This window comes from Balaenoptera borealis (genome assembly GCF_965194805.1).
Source record: "Balaenoptera borealis genome assembly, chromosome: 11".
Lineage (NCBI taxonomy): Eukaryota > Metazoa > Chordata > Mammalia > Artiodactyla > Balaenopteridae > Balaenoptera > Balaenoptera borealis.
In genome coordinates this window covers 63,899,844-63,915,055 of record NC_138868.1, presented here as the reverse complement: position 1 = coordinate 63,915,055, position 15,212 = coordinate 63,899,844, and the positions used below count along the sequence as shown (strand labels likewise).

General features: G+C 35.4%; 1 protein-coding gene across 3 annotated transcripts in view; it reads left to right on the top strand.

The window, feature by feature from the left end:
- Positions 1-15,212, top strand: part of DLG2 (discs large MAGUK scaffold protein 2) — a 2,068,078-nt gene that overhangs the window by 126,432 nt on the left and 1,926,434 nt on the right. The gene's annotated exons all lie outside the window — the stretch shown is intronic.

Genomic DNA, 15,212 nt, shown 5'->3' with positions numbered 1-15,212 from the left:
TTCTATTGATTTGAGTGTTTTCCCTTTTTTTCTTGATGAGTCTGGCTAATGGTTTATCAATTTTTTTTATCTTCTCAAAGAACAAGCTATTAGCTTTATTGATCTTTGCTATCGTTTCCTTCATTTATTTTTCATTTATTTCTGATCTGATGTTTATGATTTCTTCTGCTAACTTTGGTTTTTTTATGTTTGTTTTCTTTTTTTGTTCTTCTTTCTCTAGTTGCTTTAGGTGTAAGTTTGGTTGTTTATTTGAGATGTTTCTTGTTTCTTGAAGTACAGTTGTATTGCTATAAACTTCCCTCTTAGAACTGCTTTTGCTGCATCCCATAGGTTTTGCGTTGTCGCGTTTTCATTGTCATTTGTTTCTAGGTATTTTTTGATTTCCTCTTTGATATCTTCAGTGGTTTCTCAGTAATATAGTAGTGATTGTTTAGCCTCCTTTGTACTTTTTACGGTTTTTTACCTGTAATTGATATCTAGTCTCATAGCGTTGAGGTTGGAAAAGGTACTTGATACAATTTCCATTTCCTTAAATTTACCTAGGCTTGATTTGTGACCCAAGATATGACCTATCCTGGAGAATGTTCCATGAGCACTTGAGAAGAAAGTGTATTCTGTTATTTTTGGATGGAATATCCTATAAATATCAATTAAGTCCATTGTGTCTAATGTGTTATTTAAAGCTTGTGTTTCCTTATTTATTTTCATTTTGGATGACCTGTCCATTGGTGAAAGTGGGGTGTTACAGTCCCCTACTGTGATTGTGTTACTGTCGATTTCCCCTTGTATGGCTGTTAGCATTTGCCTTATGTATTGATGTGCTCCTATGTCAGGTGCATAAATATTTACAATTGTTGTATCTTCTTCTTGGATTGATCACTTGATCATTATGTAGTGTCTTTTGTCTCTTGTAATAGTCTTTATTTTAAAGTGTATTTTGTCTGATATGAGAATTGCTACTGCAGCTTTCTTTTGATTTCCATTTGCATGGAATATCTTTTTCCATCCCCTCACTTTCAGTCTGTATGTGTCCCTAGGTCTGAAGTGGGTCTCTTGTAGACAGCATATATATGGGTCTTGTTTTTGTATCCATTTATCCATTCTATGTATTTTGGTGGGAGCATTTAATCCATTTACATTTAGGGTAATTATCGATATGTATACTCCTATTACCATTTTCTTAATTGTTTTGGGTTTGTTATTGTAGGTCTTTTCCTTCTCTTGTGTTTGCTACCTAGAGAAGTTCCTTTAGCATTTGTTGTAAAGCTGGTTTGGTGGTGCTGAATTCTCTTAGCTTTTGCTTGTCTGTAAAGGTTTTAATTTCTCTGTCGAATCTGAATGAGATCCTTGCTGGGTAGAGTAATCTTGGTTGTAGGTTTTTTCCCTTTCATCACTTTAAATATGGCCTGCCCCTCTCTTCTGTCTTGCAGAGTTTCTGCTGAAAGGTCAGCTGTTAACCTTATGGGGATTCCCTTGTATGTTATTTGTTGCTTTTCCCTTGCTGCTTTTAATATTTTTTCTTTGTATTTAATTTTTGATAGTTTGATTAATATGTGTCTTGACATGTTTCTGCTTGGATGTATCCTGTATGTGACTCTCTGCACTTTCTGGTGTTAATTGACTATTTCCTTTCCCATATTAGCGAAGTTTTCAACTATAATCTCTTCAAATATTTTCTCAGTCCTTTTCTTTTTCTCTTCTTCTTCTGGGACCCCTATAATTCGAATGTTGGTGCATTTAATATTGTCCCAGAGGTCTCTAAGACTGTCCTCAATTCTTTTCATTCTCTTTTCTTTATTCTGGCTCTGTGGTAGTTATTTCCACTATTTTATCTTCCAGGTCATTTATCCATTTTTCTGCCTCAGTTATTCTGCTATTGATTCCTTCTAGAGAATTTTTAATTTCATTTATTGTGTTGTTCATCATTGTTTGTTTGCTCTTTAGTTCTTCTAGGTCCTTGTTAAACATTTCTTATATTTTCTCCATTCTATTTCCAAGATTTTGGATCTGTTTGGTATCATTACTCTGAACTCTTTGTCAGGTAGACTGCCTGTTTCCTCTTCATTTGGTGGGTTTTTACCTTGCTCCTTCATCTGCTGTCTGTTTCTCTGTCTTCTTATTTTGCTTAACTTACTGTGTTTGGGGTCTCCTTTTTGCAGGCTGCATGTTTGTCGTTCCCATTGTTTTTGGTGTCTGTCCCCAGTGGCTAAGGTTGGTTCAGTGGGTTATGTAGGCTTCCTGGTGGAGGGGACTCGTTCCTGTGTTCTGGTGAATGAGGCTGGATCTTGTGTTTCTGGTGGGCATGACTGCGTCTGGTGGTATGTTTTGGTGTGTCTGTGACCTTCTTATGATTTTAGGCACTCTCTCTGCTAGTGGGTGGGGTTGTGTTCCTGTCTTGCTAGTTGTTTGGCATAAGGCATCCAGCACTGTAGCTTGCTGGTCTTTGAGTGGAGGTAGCTCTTAGCGTTGAGGTGGAGACCTCTGGGACAGCTTTCGCTGCTTGATATTACGTCGAGCTGGGAGGGCTCTGGTGGACCAATGTGCTGAACTCGGCTCTCACACCTCAGAGGCACAGGCCTGACACCCAGCTGGATCACCAAGACCGTGTTAGCCACATGGCTCAGAAGAAAAGGGAGAAAAATAAATAAATAAATAAAATGAAAAGAAATAAATTTATTAAAATAAAAATTAAAAAAAATATTAAAAATAAAAAAATTAAGAAGTAATAAAAAAGAAGAAAAAAGAAAGAAAGAAGAGAGCCACCAAACCGAAAAACAAATACACTAATGTTAAGAAGAACTAAAAACTATACTAAAAAACAACAACAAAAAATGGACAGACAGAACCCTAGGACAAATGGTAAAAGCAGAGCCATACAGACAAAATCACACAGAGAAGCATACACATACACACTCACAAAAAGAGAAAAAGGAAAAAAAATATGTCTATATATAAAAAGAAGAGAGCAACCAAATCAATAAACAAATCTACCAATGATAATAACTCGAAATAGTAAACTAGGATAAACATAAAACCCGAAACCAGTCAGTTGCATACAGGAAACCCCATGTCTACAGTTGCTCCCAAAGTCCACCACCTCCATTTTGGGATGATTTGTTGTCTCTTCAGGTATTCCAGAGATGAGGTTCTATCTATAGACTGACAACTCTTCAGATTTTATTTGTACTAAAGCTCTTCACTGAATTTGCTCATTTAACAAAAGTTTTTGAGCACCTCTATCATGAGGATCAGGTACTATTTTAGGCAAGTAAACAACATACACACAAAATTTCTCGTAGAACTGCATTGTAGTGGGTAAAATGGGCAGTAAAATAAGTAACTAAAGTATATAAAATGTCAGATAGTGATAAGGGCTTTAGAGCATAAAGCAGGGAGAGGGGAGAGAGCGTGCCAGGATGAGAGGAGCATTGCAATTTAAAATAAGATGGCTCAGGAAAGTCTCACTTTTGAAAAGGCAACTTTTGAGCAAAGACCTAAAAGAGAGGAGGCAGTGAACAAGTGAGTATCTGAGAGAAGAATATTCCAATCAAAGAAAATAGCAAATGCAAAAGCCTTACGGTGGTATGTTACTCTGCGTCATCTCTTCAGCTAATGGGTTTGGATCTGAAAATTGGCTCAGGTCTGGGAACTGAGATTTTTGACTTTTTATTGGGGAAACCACATTCAGCCTCCTGCTCCTTTTTACTTACTTTTTGTGATTATGTATGTTAAGCAGCATCCTTATTGGCTGCCCTTTTTTTTTGCCCTTGTGTACACCATGCTGTATTAACCACCTCCAAAACTCCTAGTATGTCAAGCCCCTTGGTTCTTCCTCTGACATTGCCACTCATTACAGTAATTGCTGCCTCCTGCCTTCTGGCAGTTAAATGCTGCCACTTTGCAACTCTGTGACCATCTATCCTTCCATTCTCCCAGCCCTGTAAGGAACCCACTATTGAATTTCTTAGTGATGCTGATACCCCTCTTTCTAGTACATCCCTGATGGCCTCAGTGAATGATGTGTTCTCAGGACCTTTGTGTGGAACATAATCCTGAATCCTCTGGCCTTTTGAAATATGTATGTTCCAGCATGCCTACTTTCCTTAACCTCTTTGTTCCTGCTTCTACCATCTTTCAGGGAAGCACAGACATTTCTGCTTTACTGAAGGTTGCTATTGTTTTTCCCAGGCTTTCTTAGTACCAATTCAGCAGAAAGTTTGCCCCATCCCTGGAGTTCCTGGTGAAGTTATTAAAGCCCATGTCTAAGTATCTCCAAGTCGAAAAATTCATGCTTATCTACTCTGGCATTCCAGCCCACTTAGCAAGTACCCTCAAAATCTAATTCCAGGTGTACTTCCTTGGTTCCTGCCAGTATATGCCAGCTAGTTCTTATAATTCTTTAGATATATTCTTTCCTCCCTTACCAGACTCAGGAAGTCATCAACTGGGCTTAACCCTTGTTACTGGTCTGACAGTGAGAAGAGGTTGGGGCAGCTCTTGGGGCAGGGGGCATCTGTTTCCTTGTGGAAAAGAAGCGTCATCCGTATTCTGCTGGTCACAATTTAGTCATCTGGCTGCGTCTAACTCCAAAGGAAGCTTGGTAATGGAATCTGTGTTCTGAGGAAGCAGAGGTAATACGTTTGGTGAGCATGTAGCCAATTTCTGCCAAAATGTCTCTAGGACTTAAAAGGGCATATTACCTTGCAAAGAAATGGCTCTTTTCCAGCTCTTGACATGCTGCATTTTAGGCAAAGAGTAATTCCACTGGGATTAATTTTCTTCTTGTGTAACAATAGCTGCAAATGTTTGGTCATGCATACTTCCCACCAGTGCGTCCTACCATACATGTTCACTGGATTTCAGTATTTATTTTCCAGTTTATATTTTTAGATTATGTTTCATATGTTTTAATTATGCTTAATTATGTTTCATTACATATTTTTGTGTTTCTAAAAGATTTTCTATATTGGTAAGTTTTAAATTGGGATTAAACATTTTCCATTGTAAAACATGTTGAGTTAGTAGGTGAATGAAATAGAACCAATGAACATAAGGTAAGTATTGTATAATGGAGGATATGTACTTGCAAGGTTGATTCTCAATCAAATCACACTTAGCCATTGGTAGATATTTAAAAATTGGAGATTTGATACAATGATTAAAAAATAGAGTAGGTTGGTAAAAGAAATATAAAGAGCTAGAAGAGGTTATAGACTTGAGCTGTCCTTGTAATGATTCACATACAAAAGAACAGCTTGATGAAAGATGAAACAAAGAAAAATCATTAGTATGAACGTATCCTCTCAAAATGCAGTAAGACCTAATTTAGCAGGTAACGAGACTCATCTCCTATTACAAATCACTTTAGAAAAAAAATTCCCTCATTTACAGAATTTTGCTTATTATTCTAATCATTTGAAATTTAAATATGGTTTGCATCATCAGTGAGATTTTTTATGAAGGGGAGCAATATTTTCATTTTTATTTTACACATGAAGCAACAGAGGTATTGACTGTGTAGTACACTTAAGGCACGTATACGTCTGGATTGGAATTTTAATGGATTGTATCTGACTTTCAGGCTTAATGTTTCCACATATCATAGAGAAAATTTAATCATAGACTATTAAAGTTGGAAGTGATCTTAAAGAGAGGCTCCCCATTATAATTGAGGAAAATGAGGCTCAGAGAGACTAAATAATTTCACTATTACACAGTTAGTTCACCCATTTACCACATAGGTATGTTTTATGTTCTATGTAACAAGTACTATGTTCTAGTTATTGTGCTAAATTCTGAATGAACAACAATGATTCCTGCCCTCAAGGGGCTCATAGTTTGATGGAGGAGATTGACATCTTAAAGAGTATTAAGAGAAACTGCTATAGTTGATCAAAACTCAGTGATGGATCTTAAGCAGGGGAATTTTCTAACCCAATTTATATTTTATAAAGATTATACTAGTAGTAATATAGAGATTTTTTTTCTATTCTGCTTTTCTCTATTAAGAACATTCCAGGTTTCCCCCTCCCCCACCATAGGAAGTCTTTCATGGTACCATCATTTTATATTATTTGCTACTATTGTACGCTGTCATATCTCTGTACTTTGCCTGACAACTTACTCTGTCTGAAGAAAACTCTTGATTTCCCTTTTGTTATCTCTCACATTTTCTTATTTCTAACTTCCTCTTCCCAGTTAATGACACCACCATACACTCAGGTTTCTTACGCTAACCTCTGACAAATCATCTTTGATTCCTCATTCTCCTCACCCACACATCCAATCTATTATCAAGTCTCACTGACTGTACCTTTAAATATACCTTAAATATATTTACACTTCTTGCATATTCTGTTGCTGCTACTCTAGTCCAAGCCACCATTATCTCTTGCTTGGATTGCTTTTGTGGTTGCGTTACTGGTCTATCTAATTCTGCATTTGCTTCTGGAATCCATTTTTCCCACAGCAGCCAGAAGTCTCCTTTAAAAATGTAAATTTGATCATTTTATTTCCCTGCCTTAAACTTTCCATGGCCTTCCATTGCACTTAGGATAAAAATCCAAGTCTTTACCATGTTCTGCAAAGCTCTACATGATATATTCTCTACTGAGCTTTCTGACCGTATCTCCTATTCTTTCTTCCTTGTTCAGTGTGCTTCAGCTTGGCCCTGTCTGAGGTCTTTTACACTGGTTCTTTCTCCTGCATAGGATATTCTACCTCTGGATCTTTTCATGGATGATTCCTTCTCATCATTTTGGTCTTAGCTCGCATCAGAAGAGCCTTCTCCAACTACCCAGATTAATTAGGCTTCCTGACATTTCCCACTTATTCTTTATCATATCACTATTTATTATATTTTAATAGCACGTACCACTATTTGAACTTATCCTATTTTTAAAATTTAAATATTTTTTTTCTGAGAGGAGGATCCTTGTCTGTCATTCACTGCTATATCCTCAGAAGCTAGAAGAGTGCTTTCCCATACTGTTGGATGCTCAATAATATTTTTTAGGTGAATGAATCATAACATATACCACACTTTGTGCTATTAATAATTTCTCTCTCTCTGAAAACTGTGAACTCCAGAAGAGTAGGAACCATGCCTGCCTTGCTCACCATTGTATATTTTGAGTTTAACATATAATAGTAACTTAATAAATATTTATTGACTAAGTGAATAAATGACCAATTCAGTGATTGAGACTGGAGTCAAAGTGGTTACTTTGGAGACTACTGCACTGATAAATTGAAAGATAACGAGGACCTTAACAAAACCGGTGGCAGAAGGGAACGAGAGATTTAAGAAACACATAGGAGATATACTAGAGAAGACTTAGTGCCTATTATAAAACATTGGTTATGAAAATGGAGGGGTCAGAGTTTGCATGAGAGTGTAGATGACCGTACCATTTACAAAGATAGGGAAGACAAGCTTGGAGTAAACTGGAAAAGGGGAAGAAGTGAGGTGAGATAAGGGAAGAAAGTAGTGAGTTTAGGTTTGGACTTGAGCTTGTGATGCCTATACATAATCCAGCAGAAAGTTTAATAGGATATATATATATTTTGGTGCTCAGGAAAGATGTATAACTGGCTTTATAGGTTGGTGTGGTAGGAGAACAAAGGGAGGGGAATATATCACGAAAGCTGAGGGAGAAATGGCAAGAATGAAAGAGTGATTGTTAACAGTATCAAATGATACAGAAAGTTTTAATAAATAGAAACTGGAAAGTGTTCATTGGCATTAAAAAAAAATTCAAATCCATTGATGATTTTATGAGAACCATTCCAGGTGAGTGGTTAAGGAGCTACTTAGTGACAGAGACAAGGGTAGAATTCATTATTCAAACTTTGTCACAGTTACCGCTTGCTCCATGATGCCTGTTCTGATCCTCCTCCAATGAGGTGTAAACTTTCCTCTTTTTTAAGCCCCACTGCACTCATTATATTCTGTCCTTGGTGTTTCTTTCTGACTGCTAATTAGGGAGACTTTCATTTTATCATTTAGATTTACAAATGGAAGATGGAAAAAGTCCCAACACTAAGCAGTCATATATTATATATATTTTTAATTTAAAGTGACTATAAACGGCTATTGCAGATTTAAAGGAGAAATAGTACATTTTGAGATGCAAATATGTACTGTTCAAAACACAAGTAAAATTCACAGAATGTATAGACTCTGCTTAAAATGAGAGGTAGCCCTTTCTGAGATGCCCAGAGTAAACATTTCCTTTCATTTGTGACTTGTTTACTAGATGGTGCCCTACCCTCACCTCATCCTTCTGTTTGTCCTTCATTTCATCTCTGAATCTCTTCTCATTTCTGAGATTTATTTCATCTTTAAATTACCCGGTCACTCATTCCATCTCCATCTTTAAACCAATCTGAATTTTAATCAATTTCTGACCCCACCCTTTTCCCCACCCTATCCTTGACCTCATCTTAAAGGGTTGAGACTTAGGGATGATATGCCTATCTTAACACACGGTACACAATAATCATAAAAGCTGAAAGCTGAATCATTTGCTTTTAGGAGGTGTCAAAATGCTCCAATACCAAAATGTCCCTGAATCGAAGCTCCTGAGTTAAATGGACATGTCAGGATGCCACTGTGCTTCTCACAGGTGTTTACTTGAGATCTTATTAGTTTTGAGTTTACTCAACCAAATTATCCACTTAATAGGGTTACCTAGACTCAACGTTTCATAAACTTTATAACAGTGGTGTCTGTGTGTTCTTCCAGGAATCCCCATTCTACCTGCTGTGCTTTTATACCCACTCACAGAGAGTCCAAGTCTATCTTCTAATACGTTGTTAGAGATGAGAATGTGGGATGAGAATATGTGTGTGTTTACTTGATTTATTTCACTCTTAAAAAAAAAAGAATCATAATATTTTTTAGGTGAATGAAAAGTCATTATAATAACTTTCTCCTAATTTAGAGACCAACGTTTTTAGAACTCAATTTTCAAAAACAATCTATAACCAGAAACTGAGCGTAAGACACTTCTGGGTTAATAAAATATAGTTTGCCATAAAGCTTCTGCACTCAAAACTTTATGTAGCAAATTAAACATCTGCACAAAGGCTTATTCCTAGGAAAATGACAGACGACAGCCTGACTCATGGGAGAAATAAGAAAAATGTCTTACAATATAGTAAAATAATTGGTGATTAGAAGAGAACGGGAACTAACATTTATCTCACATTTGCTATGTGCCAATTATCTTAAATATATTATCTCATTGAATCCTTATCACAGTCCTATAAAGGTCTATTCTTCTTGTACGGGTGAGGAAACTGAGATCCAGCAACTGTTACATGATTTGCCCAAGGTCACACAGCTAATAATAGAAGGGAGAAAAAGCAGACATTTAAAAATAATAATGGCTAACAATTATTTTGTGCTGGACATGATTCTAAATCCATTATGTGTATCAACACTTATTTTTTTTTCATACACACACACACACACACACACACTGTATTTTATTTTTACAAGAGATAAATAAACTGACACCAAGCATTGTACATGGATGACCACAACAAAAGCAACAATGATTGCAATTACCAAACATGAAACACACTCATACTATGTCATAATATTGACATTCAGTCCAGTAATCCTCCACTGTAACAGCTCCTTTACTTTGCAGTGAAAATTGATTCGTATATTTTTTGCCTCTGAGTCCTTGTGGGATTTTTTTTTTTATTCAAACAGAAAGTCACAAAAATTACAATCATCCTCATCAGTTCACTCAGTCCCATGTAATTAATTTTTTTTTCATCTTGATCTTTTGTTAGCACTTTTATGAATTCATCAGTTTTCCATTAGAGTTCTGAAAATGCTTATTCATTCAGTTCAGCAGTATAGTCAGTTACCAGAAACGTGTACTTGTCAGAGTCTTTTCCATGAATTCCTTAAAGATGAAACCCTTTTATAGGAACATTTTTGCAAAAACCTCAGAGAACACCCAGAACTGTCTGTAAATGACAAAAGACTTAAAAATGACCATGGTTAAAGATTTGATGAAAGTTCATAATAATGCAGTTGACAAGGAAATTTAGTTATTTCTGAGATATACATTTTAAAGTAATAACTAGAATTATGACTTATAACATTATACCAGAACGTATAAGATTTTTAGAAATTTCATGTAATGTCTGAAACATTTATATTAACATATTTCCATACAAATAACCCAAAGAAAGTTTAGTATTAGTTGTTTTTTTTTTTTTGTACTGCAGGTTCTTATCAGTCATCAATTTTATACACATCAGTGTATACATGTCAATCCCAATCGCCCAATTCAGCACACCACCATCCCCATCCCACTGCAGTTTTCCCCCCTTGGTGTCCATACGTTTGTTCTCTATATCTGTGTCTCAACTTCTGCCCTGCAAACCGGTTCATCTGTACCATTTTCCTAGGTTCCACATACATGCATTAATATACGATATTTGTTTTTCTCTTTCTGACTTACTTCACTCTGTATGACAGACTCTAGATCCATCTACATCTCTACAAATGACTCAATTTCATTCCTTTTTTATGGCTGAGTAATATTCCATTGTATATATGTACCACAACTTCTTTATCCATTCATCTGTCGATGGACTTAGGTTGCTTCCATGTCCTAGCTATGGTAAATAGTTCTGCAATGAACACTGGGGTGCATGTGTCTTTTTGAATTATGGTTTTCTCTGGGTTTATGCCCAGTAGTGGGATTGCTGGGTTATATGGTAGTTCTATTTTTAGTTTTTTAAGGAACCTCCATACTGTTCTCCATAGTGGCTGTATCAATTTACATTCCCACCAACAGTGCAAGAGGGTTCCCTTTTCTCCACACCCTCTCCAGCATTTATTGTTTGTAGATTTTTTGATGATGACCATTCTGACCAGTGTGAGGTGATACCTGATTGTAATTTTGATTTGCATTTCTGTAATAACTAGTGATGTTGAGCATCTTTTCATGTGCCTATTGGCCATCTGTATGTCTTCTTTGGAGAAATGTCTATTTAGGTCTTCTGCCCATTTTTTAATTGGGTTTTTTTTTTTTTTTTGATATTGAGCTGCATGAGCTGTTTGTATATTTTGGAGATTAATCCCTTGTCAGTTGCTTCATTTGCAAATATTTTCTCTCATTCTGAGGGTTGTCTTTTCATCTCGTTTATAGTTTTCTTTGCTGTGCAAAAGCTTTTAAGTTTAATTAGGTCCCATTTGTTTATTTTGTTTTTATTTTCATTACTCTAGGAAGTGGGTCAAAAAGACCTTGCTGTAATTTATGTCAAAGAGTGTTTTTCCTATGTTTCCCTCTAAGAGTTTTATAGTGTCCGGTCTTACATTTAGGTCTTTAATCAATTTTGAGTTTATTTTTGTGTGTGGTGTTAGGGAGTGTTCTAATTTCATTCTTTTACATGTAGCTGTCCAGTTTTCCCAGCACCACTTATTGAAGAGGCTGTCTTTTCTCCATTGAATATTCTTGCCTCCTTTATCAAAGATAAGGTGACCATATGTGCTTGGGTTTATCTCTGGGCTTCCTATCCTGTTCCATGGATCTATATTTCTGTTTTTGTGCCAGTACCATACTATATTGATTACTATAGCTTTGTAGTATAGTCTGAAGTCAGGGAGTCGGGTTCCTCCAGCTCCGTTTTTCTTTCTCAAGATTGCTTTGGCTATTCGGGGTCTTTTGTGTTTCCATACAAATTGTGAAATGTTTTGTTCTAGTTCTGTGAAAAATGCCATTGGTAGTTTGATAGGGATTGCATTGAATCTGTAGATTGCTTTGGGTAGTATAGTCATTTTCACACTATTGATTCTTCCAACGTAGAACATGGTATGTGTCTCCGTCTTTTTGTGTCATCTTTGATTTCTTTCATCAGTGTCTTATGGTTTTCTGAGTACAGCTCTTTTGTCTCCTTAGGTAGGGTTATTCCTAGGTATTTTATTCTTTTTGTTGCAATGGTAAATGGGAGTGTTTCCTTAATTTCTCTTTCTGATCTTTCATCGTTAGTGTATAGGAATGCAAGATATTTCTGTGTATTAATTTTGTATCCTGCAACTCTACCAAATTCACTGATTAGCTCTAGTAGTTTTCTGGTGGCATCTTTAGGATTTTCTGTGTATAGTATTATGTCATCTGCAGACAGTGTCACTTTTACTTCTTGCTTTCCAATTCATATTCCTTTTATTTCTTTTTCTTCTCTGATTGCTCTCACCACTATTATTCAACATTGTTTTGGAAGTCCTAGCCATGGGATGAACTACTGATAAATAGACTAGCTTGGATGAATCTCCAAGGAATTATACTGAGTAAACAAACAGCCAATATCAAAAGGTTACATACTATATGATTTCATTTACATAATATATTTGGAAAGACAAAATTTTAGAAATGGAGGACAGAATAGTGGTTGCTAAGGGTTAGGGATAGAGGTGGGAATGGGGTGAGGTGAGTGGGATTATAAAAGGAAGGGTATGAGAGATCTTTGTGGTGATCACATAGTCCAGTGTCTTGACTCTGGTGGAGGATGCAGGAACCTACACATGTGATAAAATTGTATAGAATTAGATATGCATGCATGTGCATGTACACGCACAGATGAGTATAAGTAAAACTGGGAAATGTGAATGAAATCAGTTGGTGGTATCAATGTCAGAGTCCTGGTTTTGATACTGTACCATATATGGTATTGCAACTATAGTTTTTAAGCTACCATTGGGGGAAACTTCGTATAATATACAAAGCATCTCTATGTTATTTCTTAAAACATGCAATTATGTCAATTAAAATTTCAGTTAAAAGTATATCAGGGCATGAATAGTCCTGTAGGAAAGAAGGACAAACAAGAGGTACAGTAACAGTTAAGTAAAAAGAAAATTGTATTACAGAAGTATTAGCTCTGTATATGCTTATACATTCTTAGAAGGTACTCTGGGTGAATACAAAGTCTTCATGATAGTTATCTACAGATGAAGGATTATGAGTAAGTTTTTTCCTTTATTTTCCCTTTTTCTTTTAATTATGTCTATCTTTTGTTTTTCTAAATGAATTTGTATTAGTTCTATTATAAAGAAAAATTAAACAGATCTGTACTGGTTATAAAAAACAAACCAGGTTTGTTTCACTCTAAAATCTGTGCTCATAAGCATTACGTGAGAAAATTAATAACTGGATTGTTGAATAGAGTTTATATACGTAAGCTATAGTACTTTGACAGTTTTGTCCCATTTGTACCCAAACCCAGTGACTTGAGGTTAAATCTGAGCTACCAGCAAATATTTTGGGAGCTATATTGGCTATCCATAGTTGGTAAATTTTGCTTTATTTTATAATTTAGCTCATATTGCATCATGAGTATCTCCCCATGTCATTAAAGTTTTAAAAAATTGGATTTTTAATAAATTCACAGTATTTTATTCAGTAGATATATAATGATTTTCATAACTAGACTGATAATATAGGATAATTAGATTTTTTTCCACTTTTATCATATTAAAAAAGACACCATATTCAACATTCTCAATCATATAAATTTTTTTCCCCTCTTTTGAATTATTTCTTTGGTGTAAATTTTAGAAAGTAGGATTGTTAGGTCAAAGGGTATAGGTATTTTCATGGCTCTTGCAATATATTGCTAAGTTATGGTCTAAATTTTTTTTTCAATTTAAAGTGTTACCAGTAATGTGTGAGGGTACTAATTTTACCATAAGCTCACTAAGATTGAGTATTAATAATTAAAGATTGACTATTTGTAATATGTATTTCCTTTATGGTAAATTTTCTATTTACAGCCTCATTCATTTAACTGCCAGCACCTCCATGTTGTTTTAATATGCATTTGCTGTAGACTGGATGTTTGTATCCCTCCCAAATTTATATGTTGAAAACCTAATGCCAATGTGATTGTGTTAGGAGGTGAGGGCTTTGAGAGGTGATTAGGTCATGAAGGCAGAGCCCTCATGAATGGAATTGGTTCCCGTATTATAGAAGTTCGAGAAAGCTCCCTTGCCCCTTTTGCCATGTGAGGATACAGTGAAAAGTTGGTAGTCTGCAATCCACAAGAAGGCTCTCACCAGAACCTGACCATGGTGGCACCCTGATCTTGGACTTCTAGCCTCTGGAACTGTGAGAAATAAATTTCTGCAGTTTATAAGCCATCCAGTCAATGGTATTTTGTTACCGCAACAGACTAAGATAGCAATATTAAACTTTTTTGAAATTATAGATATTAACCTTGTGAAGTTTATAAAGTAAATATTTTCCAGCTCTATTACTTTCCTTTTTATTTTGGTATTTTACTTTAAAAAATACTGATGTTTCAAATTTCATGTATTTAACAGTATTTTCTTTGTTAGATGCTCAGCTTCAAACCTTAGAAAATCAACATCTATCAAAAGACCTGGAGTAGTCTATTCTGTCTTCTGTAATTTCACTTTTAGGTTTTTCTTTTTTATTTTTTTTTTTCTTTTTGGTTTCTGAGGTAAGGCATGGATTTATGTTTTTTCATGCTCTAGAAGAACTAAGTCCAATGGTTAAAGATAGTCATGGAAACAAACTAGCAGCATGATATGGGGGAATGAGTATGAGCTTTGGAGTTGGTTACATCTGTTTTTGTATGTTTACTCTTGGCTAAGTTTCTTAATCCTAAATCTCTATTTCTTTATTTGCAAAATGGGAATAATAATAGTACTTACCTTAAGATTATTGTGAGCTTGTAAAGCACTAAAAACAGTACCTGGCATGTGGTAAGCACTCAGTAAATGCCTGCTATTTTTATTATTGCTGTTATTACTACTATTATTATTATTGTTATGGAATCTCTATTATTGTCTAAGTAAAACTCGTTCTATAAGTAAAACTTAGATCCTGTCCTTTCAATCTTATAGGCTGCTTGGGGAGATAAATAACTTCGAACTCATACTTGTAATTGAAGTTAGAAAGTGAGCAATATTATAGGAGAAATATAAAAGATTATTGAAAATTAAATATAGGAAGGTTATTCTAGTTGGTTAAAGTAAGGTTTCTTTGGAGCATTATTTACAATTAGGGGAATGGAACGAAGGGAATTCTAGGCAGAGTTAGCAATATGAACAAAAGTAAAGAGAAAAAGGGGGGACCTTCAAGATGGCAGAGGAGTAAGACGTGGAGATCACCTTCCTCCCCACAAATACATCAAAAATACATCTACATGTGGAACAACTC